The sequence below is a fragment of the Canis lupus genome, chromosome 11 (genome assembly GCF_011100685.1).
Source record: "Canis lupus familiaris isolate Mischka breed German Shepherd chromosome 11, alternate assembly UU_Cfam_GSD_1.0, whole genome shotgun sequence".
NCBI lineage: Eukaryota > Metazoa > Chordata > Mammalia > Carnivora > Canidae > Canis > Canis lupus.
The window spans coordinates 16,878,405-16,893,174 of NC_049232.1; the positions used below are offsets into that span (position 1 = coordinate 16,878,405).

The following is a 14,770-nucleotide window of genomic DNA, read 5'->3' on the forward strand; positions in this document are numbered from 1 at the left end:
CTTTCAAAACTTTGCATTAGAATAGATGTTTCACTTTAGGAAAGCCCTTAAAAAAATTATTTGAGAATGGGAAAATATTTAAGAGTCTTTCAGCCTCTAATGTGTTTTACTTCAAAAGTAACTTTTATAATACTAAAACATAGGTTAATGTGCTTCAGAAGTAATTAAATGACATAATTCTATCCAGTAATTTAGCCCCTCCCTGATATCAAAGGAGAAGTTTGCTGGGGAGTGTAACAGTAACAGTTTTTAAGAGAGCTAAAAGAAAAATTAACTTCAGCTTTATCATTAACATAGGAACTTAGCAACCGGATAGCTTTAAGACATGTTAGAGAATATTTTAATGGTCTGAAAGAATTCCTATTATGGTCCAAATATTAGTTAATAGAGAAGGAGAGCTGGGTTACTAGAATCGGAGTTCCCTATGTAATAGAGGGCTTGTTTATAGGTGCAGTAATTTAAGAAAAGAAAAGAAAAAAATATGCCCTATTTTAGGCAAAAATAAGTAGCCCTGTTTTGCAGGAATGATGAAGTGGGGGTGGGGGGAGAAGGGACAAGTAGGATAGACAGGGAGAAAATGGACATTAATCTAGCACAGCCATCAGTTACATCCCATGAAATACCCACGATATTGAAGGACCAGCCTTACAGGGGAGCCCATTTCCAGATCTGTATCCTTAGCACTGTCCTACCAGCTGACAGGGTTGGGGTGGGAGTTGGGAGGGGGAGGTAAAATTATGGAAGTCACAGTGGCCAAAAAGATTCAAGGGTATATCTGTAGCAATTAGTACTTAGGTCAGAATTATGGTTTCTAAACAAGACTTGGAGCTCTGCGGCACATGGGTTATATCTAAGAACAGACTTGCTCTGTGAGAAGGGGTCTCTGACCTAAGTTTTGCCTTCTCTGTGGCGCCTGCTCTGGATTCCAGGGCAGTGATAATGTCCAGAAAAGGTTTCTTAGAGTCAGCTAGCTTTTTAGGAAGAAAATAAAAAATTTATAAAGGACTCATGAGTCACGGATGTGTTTTGAAATTTAGTTCCAAATGTTAGATGATGCTGATAATTTTAAACTTCAGATTAAAAGTTAGATTTTTTTTATTGTTCTACATTTCTTTATAGGGTAGAGGTGGGATAGGGGAGACTTCTTTCCAATAAAACAAAAGAAATGGTTTAAGATAGGTTAAAAGAGGACTAAAAACCAACCATTCTAAATAGACATTTGCCTGAGGAGATTAAGACACCCAGAAGCAGAAGCACAGGCTCTGCTTTGAGGCTGCTGAGTGAGCCTCTATCAGCTCACACAATGTTTGTAAAAGAAGAAATGTTTAGAGAGAGTTTCTGGAACAACAGGGGGTTGGCTTAGTCATAAAGCTGTAATGTCAACAAGCAGAAGGCCTGCTTCTGAATTTACAAGGCATATACACAGCTTCTTAAATGCTAGCCATAAATATGAAAGGTTGTTATACACATCCTCCCACCAAAAGTAAATGAATAAATAAGAAAAAAAGAATCAATGAGAAAAAGGAGACTTCAGCTACTATCCATTCAAATCCAATCAGCTAGCAGAGAATCTGCAGATTCAAAGAGCATTTGTGAGCTTGCAAATAGTCAAGCTTGAAGATTCAGGCCAGATCTTGATCTTACAGGATCAGACTCATTGTGTGCAGTTTTTTCAAAATTATAATAAGTTCTCAAAAGACCCTGCATGTTTATCTTTGAATATTTATCCAAATATCATGGATGTGTGTATGCTCCAAAGGAAAGACAATGGGCATAATAAGGGGGAACGAGCTCTAAATTCCACATGGGACAGCAGGTCTCCTTAGCGGTTAACCTCAAGTTCATGTTTCCACTGATGCTTGAGTAGTAGCCTCAGATTCCCAGAAAAAAATGTCCAGCCAGATCCAAAAAGCACCTGTACAGGTGTTTAGTATGAAGTTTATCCAGTATTTGTGGAATAATACAAGTTTCTCCATTATTTGTCAGAGACATTTTAACATATGTCTTGAATATCTAATTCTTAGAAAGAATAGAAAATGAAAAATAAGGATCGAATCCCAGCTTCCACTACAAATCTTAGTATTTTGGCTGTGCCTCAGTTTCTTCATTGCTTTAAAATTAGAATTGTGTTGTAAGAGTTTGTTGGAAAAACATATAGAAACTTCCATGCCACTTGCTTTTCCTAGAAGTGTCTCTTCCTCTTACAGATACTGCACCTATAAAACAGTGCTGCTAAAAAAAAAAAAAAAAAAAAAAAAAAAAAAAAAAAAAAAAAAATAAAACAGTGCTGCTTATTTCAGCTCATTCTACACTCAGCTGTACAGGTAAAATGGAATTATGTTTATTCTACTAGTTACAGGAAGTCACTAAGACTGGTCCAGTTTCAAGGGAAGGGAAATTAGATTCTACCTCTTCATGGAATAGCCAGTTCACACTTCAGAAGACTATGTGAGATGGGACATAATGCCGTGACCATCTTTGGAAAATACGGTCAGCCACACATGTCTTGCTGCATAACCCAATTTTGAAGGTCAAAAGCTGAGTATAGTCTGCTGGTATTTTCCTTGAAACAAAGTCCAATTTATCCTCAGGCTGGAGAATACTTAGAGTGGATGAGTACAAAGGATGTTGGATTCAGGAAGACAAAAGAGAAAATCACATTACATTATTTTTTTTAAGAAAATCACAATAAATATTGTAAAACATTCTCACAAGAGCACCTATGCCTCAGATAAATTGATAAGGATCCTGAGTTATGACCTTATGGACATAATTGCTTGGCTTCCTATAGGCTTAGTTACTGAGTAAGAGAGGCAGAGAAAACTCTTTTACTTAACTGGATTTTCTTTCAAATAATTTCTTATTAAAGCAGTATATTATATAAAAGATGATACTGCTGTGTGAACCAAGTCTTACTAAACAGCTGAAGTCTCTTGTACAAAAAGACTGATTTGAGGAAAAAAAACTTGAACTTCTGGATTCAGGATAATTTTTTTTTTCCTGGACAACATATAATTTGGGTAAAAATATGTTTAAGCCTTGTACAGGTTATTTTTAAAGCAGTATTATGAATTAATCTAAACAAGGAGACACAATTATCATCAATTTTATTTCACAAAATAAAACCAAACATCTACTTGGAGCAAACAAAAAAGATACATTCCTTGCTTTCATGAAGTGAAACTCATACCATGTTGTTTCACTGAACTATTTCTCAAGAAATTAAAACTGTTTTGTTAAATTATAGCATTGCTAGGTAATGGCATATAAATTGTTTCATTCCAAATGGCAAAAATCTATCATTCTAAACACTGAAATGAGGGAGACAAACCATGAGAGACTCCTAACTCTAGGAAACGAACAAAGGATTGCTTAAGGGGAGGTGGGTGGGGTAACTGGGTGATGGGCACTAAGAAGGGCACTTGATGGCATGAGCACTGGGTGTTATACTATATGTTGGCAAATAGAACTTCAATAAAAACAGGAAAATAAAAGGCAAAGAAGGGAAATTAAAAAAAAGAAAAAAACTGAAATGGTAGGCGCAATCATCAGTGATTGGCAGTTCTCCTGGATAGACCTAGGCCAAAGGAGAAGGGCCTAGGAGGTTGGTGCCAAACCTGTGTCTCATTTGCATTTTTATGAATGATTAGTAAAAGTTTTTGCTGATGAGAAAAATATATATGTGAGGTGCCAGACACCTTATAAAACTATATTGATGTCTCTACTGAATTAGATTGATTAGAAAAGCAAACAAACATAAACGGTCTGAAAATTAATTGAGAAATCAGAGATATTAGTTTAGGTATGAAAAACAGCACAATTAAAAATAAAACCAAAAATGATTAAATGACTATGGAAGAGAAGTTTCTTTCTACACCAGCTTTGAAGAAAGCCTAAGGGAAGAGCATGGCATCCAAGAATCTTCCTCCATTCTCTAAATCAGGCCCTTTTCACCTTTTATCTATCCCCATCACACACAGTTTTGATGGTTCATCTCAAACCTCACCACCCTGAAGTTATTGCAAAATTCTCAATCCTCTTTTAACTTGGTCCCTTCCTGATTATAGACTGGATGATACGCTTTCTGTTTTGGCCTGTGAATTATGCTCTATTCTCGATCATTTCCTACTTGTCATATCTGTAAGCTTTGTCAAATCAACTCCCCAGTGTCCAAAGTAAGCAGTCTACCTACAGGGCTAGTCAGTCAATGACCAGAGAGTCAGAGGAACACTGAGCCAACCTTGTGTTCTCAACCCGGAAATGTGCCAAGTGGAGTGAGGGGATAGATGAGAGTATCGGTAATAAGCAGGATGAAACGTATGAACTTTCTTCAAGCTATTCTTTTTATAAAGGTCCTTGGAGTACATTCCTGAACCAAGGCCAAAGTCACAAGTAGGCAACAGAACCAGGCACCATCCCCAGCCTTAGTCCAGCAAAAATAAATAAAACTTGATTTTCCCTGGCTTTCTTGCCCATGCACATCTTACATAGGGAGTTGCAGGCCTAGGGCTGCACCACAGATAAACAATGGTCTCAAATGGTTTAGGCAAAGTGGTCAAGGAGCTGACTGTTCATGCTTCAACAAGGTGAAGACTAGTGTATAGTGTAGGAAAGGAAAAGCTATTCCTCTACCATCTTGGTTTTGTAATTGGAGCCTATAAATTAAACTGGAACAAGACAGATGAACAGAAGAGAAACATACAAATGTATTTGATGTTAATATGTTTACACGACAAGGGGCTTCGTAGGAAATAAGTGAAAACCTCAGAGACACAGTTAGTCATGAGAGCTGAGACACCCTTTTAACCAAAGGGGGGGCGGGGGGATGCACAGAAGACAAAGAACAAAGGGTTTGAATTTTTAGAAGCAGTCACTTGTGGAAAGGTAAATATATAGGGAAAAGTAATGAAGGATTAGGATCATTTAGTAAGGTTTGTTTGGATGGGTTCAGCTCAGCATTAACTCTCCATTTCCAGTGATAAGGACGGTACAAGGATTTTCCCACCTTTCTCGTGGGAAATTTATGCTCTGCTCTGACAGAGTAAGGGGGAGGAGACAAAGCCCTTCCTGCATCTGCTGTTTCTCAGCTTCCCTCAGCTCCAAATAACCAACATGTCAAAGCAGCATATTTTGGGGTAGTGTGTTCTGATCTCCTTCACTAGCTACCAGTTAAACCTGAAAAAGTTCTAGTCAGTTGTTCACTCTGTATCTGTCAAGAGTGTTTTTCAAAGAAGGATCTGGGATCCTCTGCATCAAAATTTCTTCGGATGAGAGACATAAATGCAGAATCCTGGGCTTACCCCAGACCATTAAATTAGAATATCTAGGATGGGACTGGAAGCCACATGTTTAATAAGCTTCCAAGCAATTCTCAGATTTTTGTGTTTTTCCACACACTGGGGCTACTTTCACGCACAGTGAGGAATGGCTAGAGGAGTGTGTAGCCTCCTTTTAGGGTATGTGTTCCACAGTTCACTATAATCCTCACTGCCCCCCCTGTCCCCACTCACATTTACCTCACTGGCCCATACAGGAATTTTTATTTTCAACTAATGGTTGAGAGCCGTCTAGGTTTTGTGATGAGCCTCTGATAAGTCTAAGAGATGTTTCTGAAAACCTCTTTTGCCTAGTTTACTTCAGTTCAGAAAATTAAGTAAGTTAGAAACATAGGGGAGACAGCTACATTTATCCTCTTTGGACTTGGGAAAAGCAGGTTGGTACCTGCTGTCAGGAAGCTGTCTAAGAACTGATTTCCAGAGCCTTACCCTTGTTTAATGGCTGGAACAAGAGAATCAATACAAACTATCTGTATGTCACTTCTTCTACAATTGCTCAGAGTTGTTAGGGAATTTAAGAGGCAAACTTGGGATAGTTTGCCCAAGACCACATTCATTCTGACCCTTAGGAAACAGAGGTCAGGGAAAAATATCATAGGAGTAAGAGAAGGGCAACACTGCTTGAAAGTTAACGATAGTCCACTTTAAATCAATGACCCATGAAATTGTTACATACATCCAAACAACCAGAGCATATTTAATAGATAAGAATTCTTACATATATAAGTTGATTATTGTTATCTCCACCAAAAATATAGTACTTAACAATTTCATTAATAATACTAACCACATTTTAAGATAAAAATAACTCATAATCTTATTGTCTCAACAAAATATTATTTTTCATACTAGCTCTTTCTAAATAAATATACTTTAATCATAAAAATATGTATGTACATAAGTACTATATATTGTATTCTGCTATTTTAATAAGATCTTTTGAACTTCAGACTATGGAGATCTCAAATATGGTGAATAAATTGTATATACAAGAGAATAATTGTTGACAGATATGAATCTTCCTTTTAACAATAACTAAAAAATCCAGCAACAGCAGGAAGCTATAAAACAATATTTTCCATTCTTGAATCTGAGTCCTGACACCGACAATATACTTGTTTAAAAAAACTTCCTCCCTTCATTCAAATAGTTTATTAAATGCTCTTCAAATGACTCTCATAAGCATTGATTACTTGATCATTACCCCATTTCCAAATGACTCCTATCTCTATGCATTTGTGGAACATATATCATACTTGGTAATGAAAGCCAAGTGATGCATCTGTTGTTGGACTGGTCATCAATAGAGCATTCAACATGCCGCATAACTATAAGGAGAGAAGTAAATACCCACACAGATTGCTGCCTGCTGTACAGCTCTAGACAATTTTCTGGGTTTATGTGACATTGCAGAAAGAATTATAAATGATGACATTGGTTATTCTGGGCTGGCAATGCCAATGAAGTACCGTAGTGCTTCAGTGATTATTTTAAGTGCGTGAGTCAAAATTGTTACTTACCTGAAGTTGTTCTGGAACATGTGACTTTAACTTGACTAACTCTGTTCAACTTTATTGGCTCATCAGTCAAGACACAGGTGGTTGCAAGTGTCAGGAACCCAAATTAAACTTGTTTAAACAAAAAAGAGCAAGTGAAGACTTTGGTAATAAAAATTACAAGTGTGGCTAGATCCAGATGCTTGGATAATGTCAGAGGGATCCAGAACTCTGTCTGTCTTCCAACCCTGCTTTCCTCTACAGGGGGTTCACTCCCCACCTGCTGGACTGAGGTGGACACACAAGGAGCTTCACACTTGGAGTGTATATACTTAGCAACCCCAGTTGGACCAGAACTCCTTGTCTAGAGCAGTGTCACCTAAGCCTTGCAATTCATTCTCTTGGGGGAATTTTTTTTAAGTAAACCATTATGATTGGATAACATAAACTTTTTGATGGGTATGCTTGGTTTATGTGGGCACCACTGGGGTCTTCAGCATGGTCAGTGGCAGCCAAGTTACAGAGCCTGAGGGCAGAAAAGGGGAAATTACCCAAACAAGGTTAAACTGGTTTTACTAATAATAGTAGCATTAACAGGAACAAAGATAAAATAGCTGTACACTGCAAATAGACATGATCAAAACTTGGTCTTAAGTCTTATCTTACAGGACTAATTTAAACCAAAACTTTTTAAAAGAAATAAAATCCAAGGAAATGGAAACTTCTACTGAAAACTGTTCTAAAATGGCAACCAGTAATGAACATTAAACTTAAATAAGTGAATTTCATCATCACAAAAAGTGGCTGTGATAAATAATGACTCATCCCCCCACCACCTACCCATGATACTCTAATCCTAAACCCTGGAACCTGTGGATATTTTACTTTACATGGCAAAAGAGACTTTGCAGATTTGATTAATATTAAGGATGTTGAGATGTGGGGGACTATCCTGGATGATCCAGGTGGGCCCTGAGGACACGATTCCTTAAAAACACAGCACCTTGCCTGGCTCTGGTCAGAGGGAAATGTGATCATGAAGAAGAATCGGAGAGATGTAACATTAATGACACTGAAGATAGAGAATAAGAATCAGGAACCAAGATATGTGGATAGCCTCTGGAAAATAGAAAAGGTGAGAAATGGATTCTCTAGCTTCCAAGAAGGGACAGAGCATAGCCATCACCATGATGGTTTAACTTGATGGGACCTATGTTAGTCTTCTGACCTCCAGGACTGAAAGAGAGTAAATCTGTGTTTAAGCTGCTGTTTGTGGCAGTTTTTTAGGCAGCAACAGAAAACTCATACAATTATTTTTGCATTCAGGACATGGTCAGTTTATACCACTCAGAAGAGCTCAGACCGAAGAACCCCAACTTGGCAGAGACATTTCTTGTTCTCTGAATGTGTACCTGTCACCCACCTTTCCCAGGATCTATGCAGTTGGGTAGTGGCATGTGATTTTGAATTTAAGTAACATAGATCACATCTCAGGCTGAGACAATGAAATGACCTTGCTCTTCCCCCACCCAGCTGTCTAGTTCTCTGCCTGGGCAAATTGGAAGGCTCTTGATGACACGGTGGTGCCCCAAGACACAAACATCCTGCCCAGATCCCTGAGACTCTGCTAAAAAAGAGCTGCCTGGAGAACTACTTGCAACAGATTTTGCATGAGTGAAAAATAAGTTTTTATATTTTAAGTATTGACATTTCCAGGTTTATTTGTTCCTGTAAACTAATCAAGGTTATCCTGACTGATATACTTACTCAGAATAAGGCTATCTCAGGACACAAAGGATCCAACCAATCTAGCTTAACATGGAAACCACTTATAGATTCCTTCTCTCTTATTAACCTATAAGTTGTATCATTTATGTTTCAATTTCTCTGTACATACAATTGGGAGATATGCAATTTTATGTAGCACTTGGGAAAATATTCAAAATTACATAAATCACTATTCCTTTTACTTGTGTTGTTTTCATCATACCATAATGAATTTTAATTTAGAAAGTAGAAGGGAATTTTGTATTTTGTTAAGTAAAAACAATATTCTTTTTTTTTTAAAAAACAATATTCTTGATTTTCTTTCATTAGCTGGTAATGATAATGGAGACTCTATGCTTTCAATGTTAAATTTATATGATGAAGATTTATATTTGTGTGATGAAAATTGCTGTTTTCTATCAATATTTTACATTTAAGATATCTGCCAAGATATTAATGAAGTTTAGCAAAACGGCATACTTATGGCCATCAAAAAGTATAACTGACAAAGAAAAATAAAGTCACAATCTGAAATGCTTTCCTAAGACACCTGGAATGCAAAAAAAAGTAAAGCCAAAATACAGTCAATTTTAAATAGAGTAATGGCTTCATATTTTCTGTTTAATCATCTTTGGTGATAATAACAGCTCAAGGAGAGCCAGAGATTACCCAATTCCTTTCCTTCATTTGATGCAAGACAAAATTGAGGACTTAGGTAATTTATGCCAGTAACCAATAGGGATAGTGCTCAAATCTGAGGGCAAATCTAAGTGCAGTCAGAAAGTAATGATATTGTGAAGGCTAAGCTAGATTTATATGACCAACATTCAAATGTTTTTAATTGTGGTAAAATTTCTGCAATATAAGATTTGCCATTAAAATCATTTTTGTGAGTAAAATTTGGTGGCATTACATACATTTGCATTGTTGGGTAACCAGCATTATCACCAGCCATCTCCAGAACTTTTCCTTCATCCCACATTGAAACTCTGTGCCCACAAATCGCTCCCTCCCTTCCCCTGGCCCTTAGTACCCACTATTCTATTTTCTATTTCAATAAATGTGACTCTTCTAGGTACATCCTATAAGTGGATCCATTCACTATTTGTCCTTTTGTGACTGGCCTATTTTTCTAAGCACAATGTCTTCAAAGTTTATCCATGTTGGAGCATGTCAGTATTTCCTTTCTTTTTAAGGCTGAATAATGGTCCATCACATGCATATACCACACTTGTTCAGCCATTCATCTGTCCACAGACATTAGGCTTGTTTCCATGTTTTGGCTATTTTGAGTAAGGCTGCTGTAACCATTGGTGTACAAATTTTTGTTGAGTTTTTCCTTTAATATTTTTGGGGGGTATACAACTAAAAGTGCAATTTCTGGATCATATGGTAATTTAATTTTTTGTTTGTTGAGGAATTGCTACACTGTTTTCTGCTGCTTCTGCTCCATCTTACATTCCTACCAACAACATGCAACTGTTCAATTCTCCATATCCTTGTCGACATTTGGTATTTTCTGGGATTTTTTTTTGGGGGGGGGTTTCTCTTTTGTTTCATAGTAGCCCATCCTAATAGGTATGGAATGTTATCTCATTGTGGTTTTGTGAAAAAAAAAAATCATACATTTTACCACTGAGAAATCCTTCCACTGGCTTTGTGTGTGTCTGTGTCACTCTTTCTTCAAATTTGAAAATGCCTGACTTGCTGCTTATAAGAGGCATCATACCAATGAACAATGTTAAACTAACTCATAAGTTAGCATTTTAATCCTTTTAAAGCAACACAAATAAATAATTCATTTATAAAGGGGCACATTTTTTAAAATTTTCTAAGAACAAATTGAGGTGTTTCATCTATCTTAAAACCATAGATTTTAATATTAAATTTGTCTCAAGTAATTTACATTGAAACCATTTTTGTATATTACAGTTTTTTGGCTAGTATAATTTAGTGTCAGTACCACAGTATTTTAAAATTCACCACAAAATCTTTCAATAATTTCTTTCTTAAAAGAATTAGATGTTAATCTAACAACTATTTCAAATTTTTACTTTAAATTGGCTCTATTTTAACCAGTTATTTCAAGTAATTAAATATTTAACCTCATTTTTACTGCAAGAGGATCTGAGTTTCCATTAAGCATACCACTAGTAGCTAAAACTTGTAGGCACAATACGAAAAAAAAAAAGTCTCCAAAAACCTTTGGAATCGTGATGACTCTTCTCTAAAATGGTACAACCTAGGCAACCTATACTAATCCTTATCCCCTTTGTAACCAACTGAGTCAATAAGAAGTGACCCTCTAGATATCTTATTCAGTAGCCCACAGGATTCTGCTTTTCTAGACACAAGAGCAACAGTGTATAAATTCTGCAGATATGGCAGCCAGATTGTAATAAGTAGGAAGTATATTTGTGAAGGAATATAGGTGCTTATTGTCTACTCAGAGTTGGTACTAAGACTATGATCAAAATTCGGAGTGGCTTAATGCCATCATTTTTTCTTCTGAAGAAGTCATGCTGTCTGATGCTTCATCTTAGACAGACACTGATTATACACATCTCATTGCTTGTTCATCTCTAGAATAGCAAACTATGACTCTTTCTTAGGACAGATGATTATTTTAAAGAGGGAAACATTTAAAACATACTAAACTCTAAGCTAAGCCATCTCCCTTGGTAATGTAATTTGAGAGCTCCTTGACTTGGGCCAGATCAGGTTTTGCCTTAGAAACTTAAATGTCTAAGGGTTTCAACTAAGAACTAAATGAAATAAAGTTTATATGAAGATGTTTTTCCAAATTGGAATTTTTATAGGAGTATAAAGGAATATTACTCATAAAATAATATTATCAATCATTCTTGTCTCATCTTTCACTTTCCCAAGACAGAAAAAAAAACTTGGAATACATTAGATCAGAAATGAATTTTTTTTTTATCAGAAATGAATTTTAAGATCACTTCTCCCTGATAGAATCTAAGTACATTAGTGCTATTATACCACTTGCTCGAGGAAAACTTAAGAACTGTTATAATGGTTTCTGATTTGAATTTTTATAGTAGTAGTAGAAAAGTGTTTTAAAATACCCTTATATAATTTCTAGTCTTAGTAACTTATTTTTATTTTATTTCGCCTCAGATTTCCTTTTTCCATTAAGTGTAGACCTTGAGACTAAGACTTACTCCTTAGAATAGTGCAGAGTAGCAACTGTATAGTACAAAGAATAATTGTTTAACTTTGGCATTCAAACTGAGATTTTTAAAGCTCCACAAGAAGATAATAGTTTTGAAAATCAGGTTTTAAAGAGGAAGAGTCATTTTTTTCAGACTCTCAAAACCTTATTTTTTCATAGGTTGAATCACATGAAACTTCTGATTTTTTACCAATAAGAATTGAAATCTATTATTATTCATCCTATAGCATATTTTAAGAACACAAGCATGGACAACTCGTTCAAGATTATACCATAGAAAAGGAAAGGAGATTAGGTAATGGGACATAAAGAAAATTCTTACTTTACTCTCCCTAGGAGGAAAAGCCAAAGAGAAGAGAGAGTAAAGGTCTGTGAAGACACAAGTTCAAGCCCCTAGGAGAAAGCAATGGACAGTAGTATAAACACCCTGTTAGACTGGGTCAGGTTCACTGCTTTACTATACAGTCTGAGGAGTCTGTCATCCAAGATACTCCATGCTGACTAGCCTGAAGTAGGAGCACTTCTGATTCCCCATGTCTTAGATATTAGTCAAGGAAATATAGCCGTTCTCTTGTGCCCCATCTGGGGTGAGGAGAAAGGGGCAAAAAGAACTGAAACTCAAAGATGGCTAGTGTCAGGGCAAGAAGACAGCTTTGAGATTTAGAGAAGAAACCAGAGTATAATTCCAGGCCAATGTCCAGTTCCACTGCAATATCTGAAAAACAGGTGAAACTAACTGTAATTCAGCAGATACCAATCAGCAAAGGACACAAAAGAGCAGTGGGACAACAGTGACGACAGCAGGACTACACAAGTATGAAGTCACTATGGCCAAGTATGGAAGAAGGAGGTGAGAAGACCTCAATCCTGGAGCAGAGATATGATTGTTTTCAACTGCAAGGACATAGTAACTATCAGTAGGCAAGTTTAGGTTCATTATTTTTCCCCAGCTGCCAATTAAGAACAGGAGATCAATAAAAACAAGAAATCAATTAAATTTTGAGGCATAGTCGGAGAAGGACAAACATTATATGTTCTCATTCCTTTGGGGAATATAAATAATAGTGAAAGGGAATATAAGGGAAGGGGGAAGAAATGTGTGGGAAATATCAGAAAGGGAGACAGAACGTAAAGACTGCTAACTCTGGGAAACGAACTAGGGGTGTTGGAAGGGGAGGAGGGCGGGGGGTGGGAGTGAATGGGTGACGGGCACTGGGGGTTATTCTGTATGTTAGTAAATTGAACACCAATAAAAAAATAAAAAAATAAAAAAATAAAAATTTTGAGGCATACCACATAGATAATGGATAAATATGTTCTTCAAGAATAGGTCACATTAGGAAACATTTTTTTCTATTTTTAACCTGTTTGCAATTTTTTAATTTGCTGTCTTCTTTGTAGTTTTCTGTACCCTTAGTATTCAATGGTCCCTATCTCAATAGCTATACATGTGGTAAAGTTAAACAATTTGTCCATCGTTATATGGCTGGTTCATGAAAGAATTAGAAGCAGCCCTGTCATTTTCTGACACCAGAAAGTCCAAGAGTGCTTTCTAATAAAGAGAGGGTTTGGTTGGGGTTTTTTGTTTGTTTGTTTGTTTGTTTGCTTGTTTTTTAAGTTTTAATTATAAGGTGCAAAGACGAAGATACCTTAAGTTTACTGAGCTAATGATAAATGGCTTCTTTTATTTTTTATTTTTCTGGTCAAAATAAATAGAAAAGTTTAAGACTTGATAAAATGGCTTATATACATTATTTCACTTCCCAGAGAAGACCAGAATCTCACTCTATCTTTACGATGATTTTTATTAGCTTCCCCATGAAAAAGCATCAATATAAGGAGCAAATTTCAATATTTTCAAAATGTGCTCATTTGAATTTGGCACAGTTTCCTTACTTCTCCTATGTCTGCCTAGATAGGCACCTGTGTTTAAGAGACATGTCAAACAGATCAAACAAAGCGAGTGACTTTAAGAAGATGGATGCAATCAGAATGTGTGACAGAAAAGTTGATCTTCCTGAGTCTCCAGAGTCTCAAGGTGACTTCAGGTCTGCAACTTCTTGAAGTTAGAAGATAGACCCTTCCTGTCTTGGTTTATACATCTGCAAAATGATACATGCCTGTATGGCTTTCAAGGCGATGTACTGTAAAATTCTCTATGTATTTACCTTTAAAGTTGATCGCTATGTAGTGGGTCCCTAGAAGCCTTTGGCATGCTCACATAATAGAAAATTCAAAAGCTCAACAGACAGGAATGGGTGGCAGCAGTTGATACTGGCTTCCTAAATAATTACAAATACTTCATGATCAAATGAACCAATGCTGTACCTTTCTCAAAATTGTTGCTTAATGTATCCATCTTTATTAGCAAGTGAGTGGTACAGAATGACACAATATAAAAGGAAACTTCCAGCTGTGCTTCTAAATGGTTGGGTGTGTAATAGGGAAATCCAGACAACAATAAGCATCTAGCATTGAACTAGTAATTGTTCAGAACTGAATAAATATACAGGAGTTTAAATAGTTGTATGTAGCACAATTGCCCCGATCATTCCCATTGTTCTTCCATTGCAGCAAACATGGGGATTTCTGTTCCCATGCAGGAGCCATAAGAAAGGTAGTATCCAGTAGTAAACAGTGGACCACTGACTATCCAGATCACAGTATTTCACATGACCCCATATACAGGCTAACAGCAGTGTTCTGCCAAAGTATAACCCATGGGGAATAGGCCTTTGAGGTTGTTTAGAAGTGGCAGGCTGTGAGAGAGAAGCCTATTTCCTTTCCTGGAGCCTAATTTAGCTGGAAAATGAAGATAGAATATGAGTTTCCTGTAGCTTCATGCATTGTGCAATTTTATTGGACATAAACAAACTTGCTCTGAATGACTTATAGTAGCCAACTGAGATATTTACTTTTATGTAAAATGTGACCTTCAAGCTATATATAGCACATCATCCAACAAGAACACAAAA

The 14,770-nt window shown here is 36.4% G+C and overlaps 1 protein-coding gene across 7 annotated transcripts in view; it reads left to right on the top strand.

Moving 5' to 3' along the window:
• CCDC192 (coiled-coil domain containing 192) overlaps nt 1-14,770 on the top strand; it is a 216,693-nt gene that overhangs the window by 177,824 nt on the left and 24,099 nt on the right. The window lies entirely within an intron of this gene.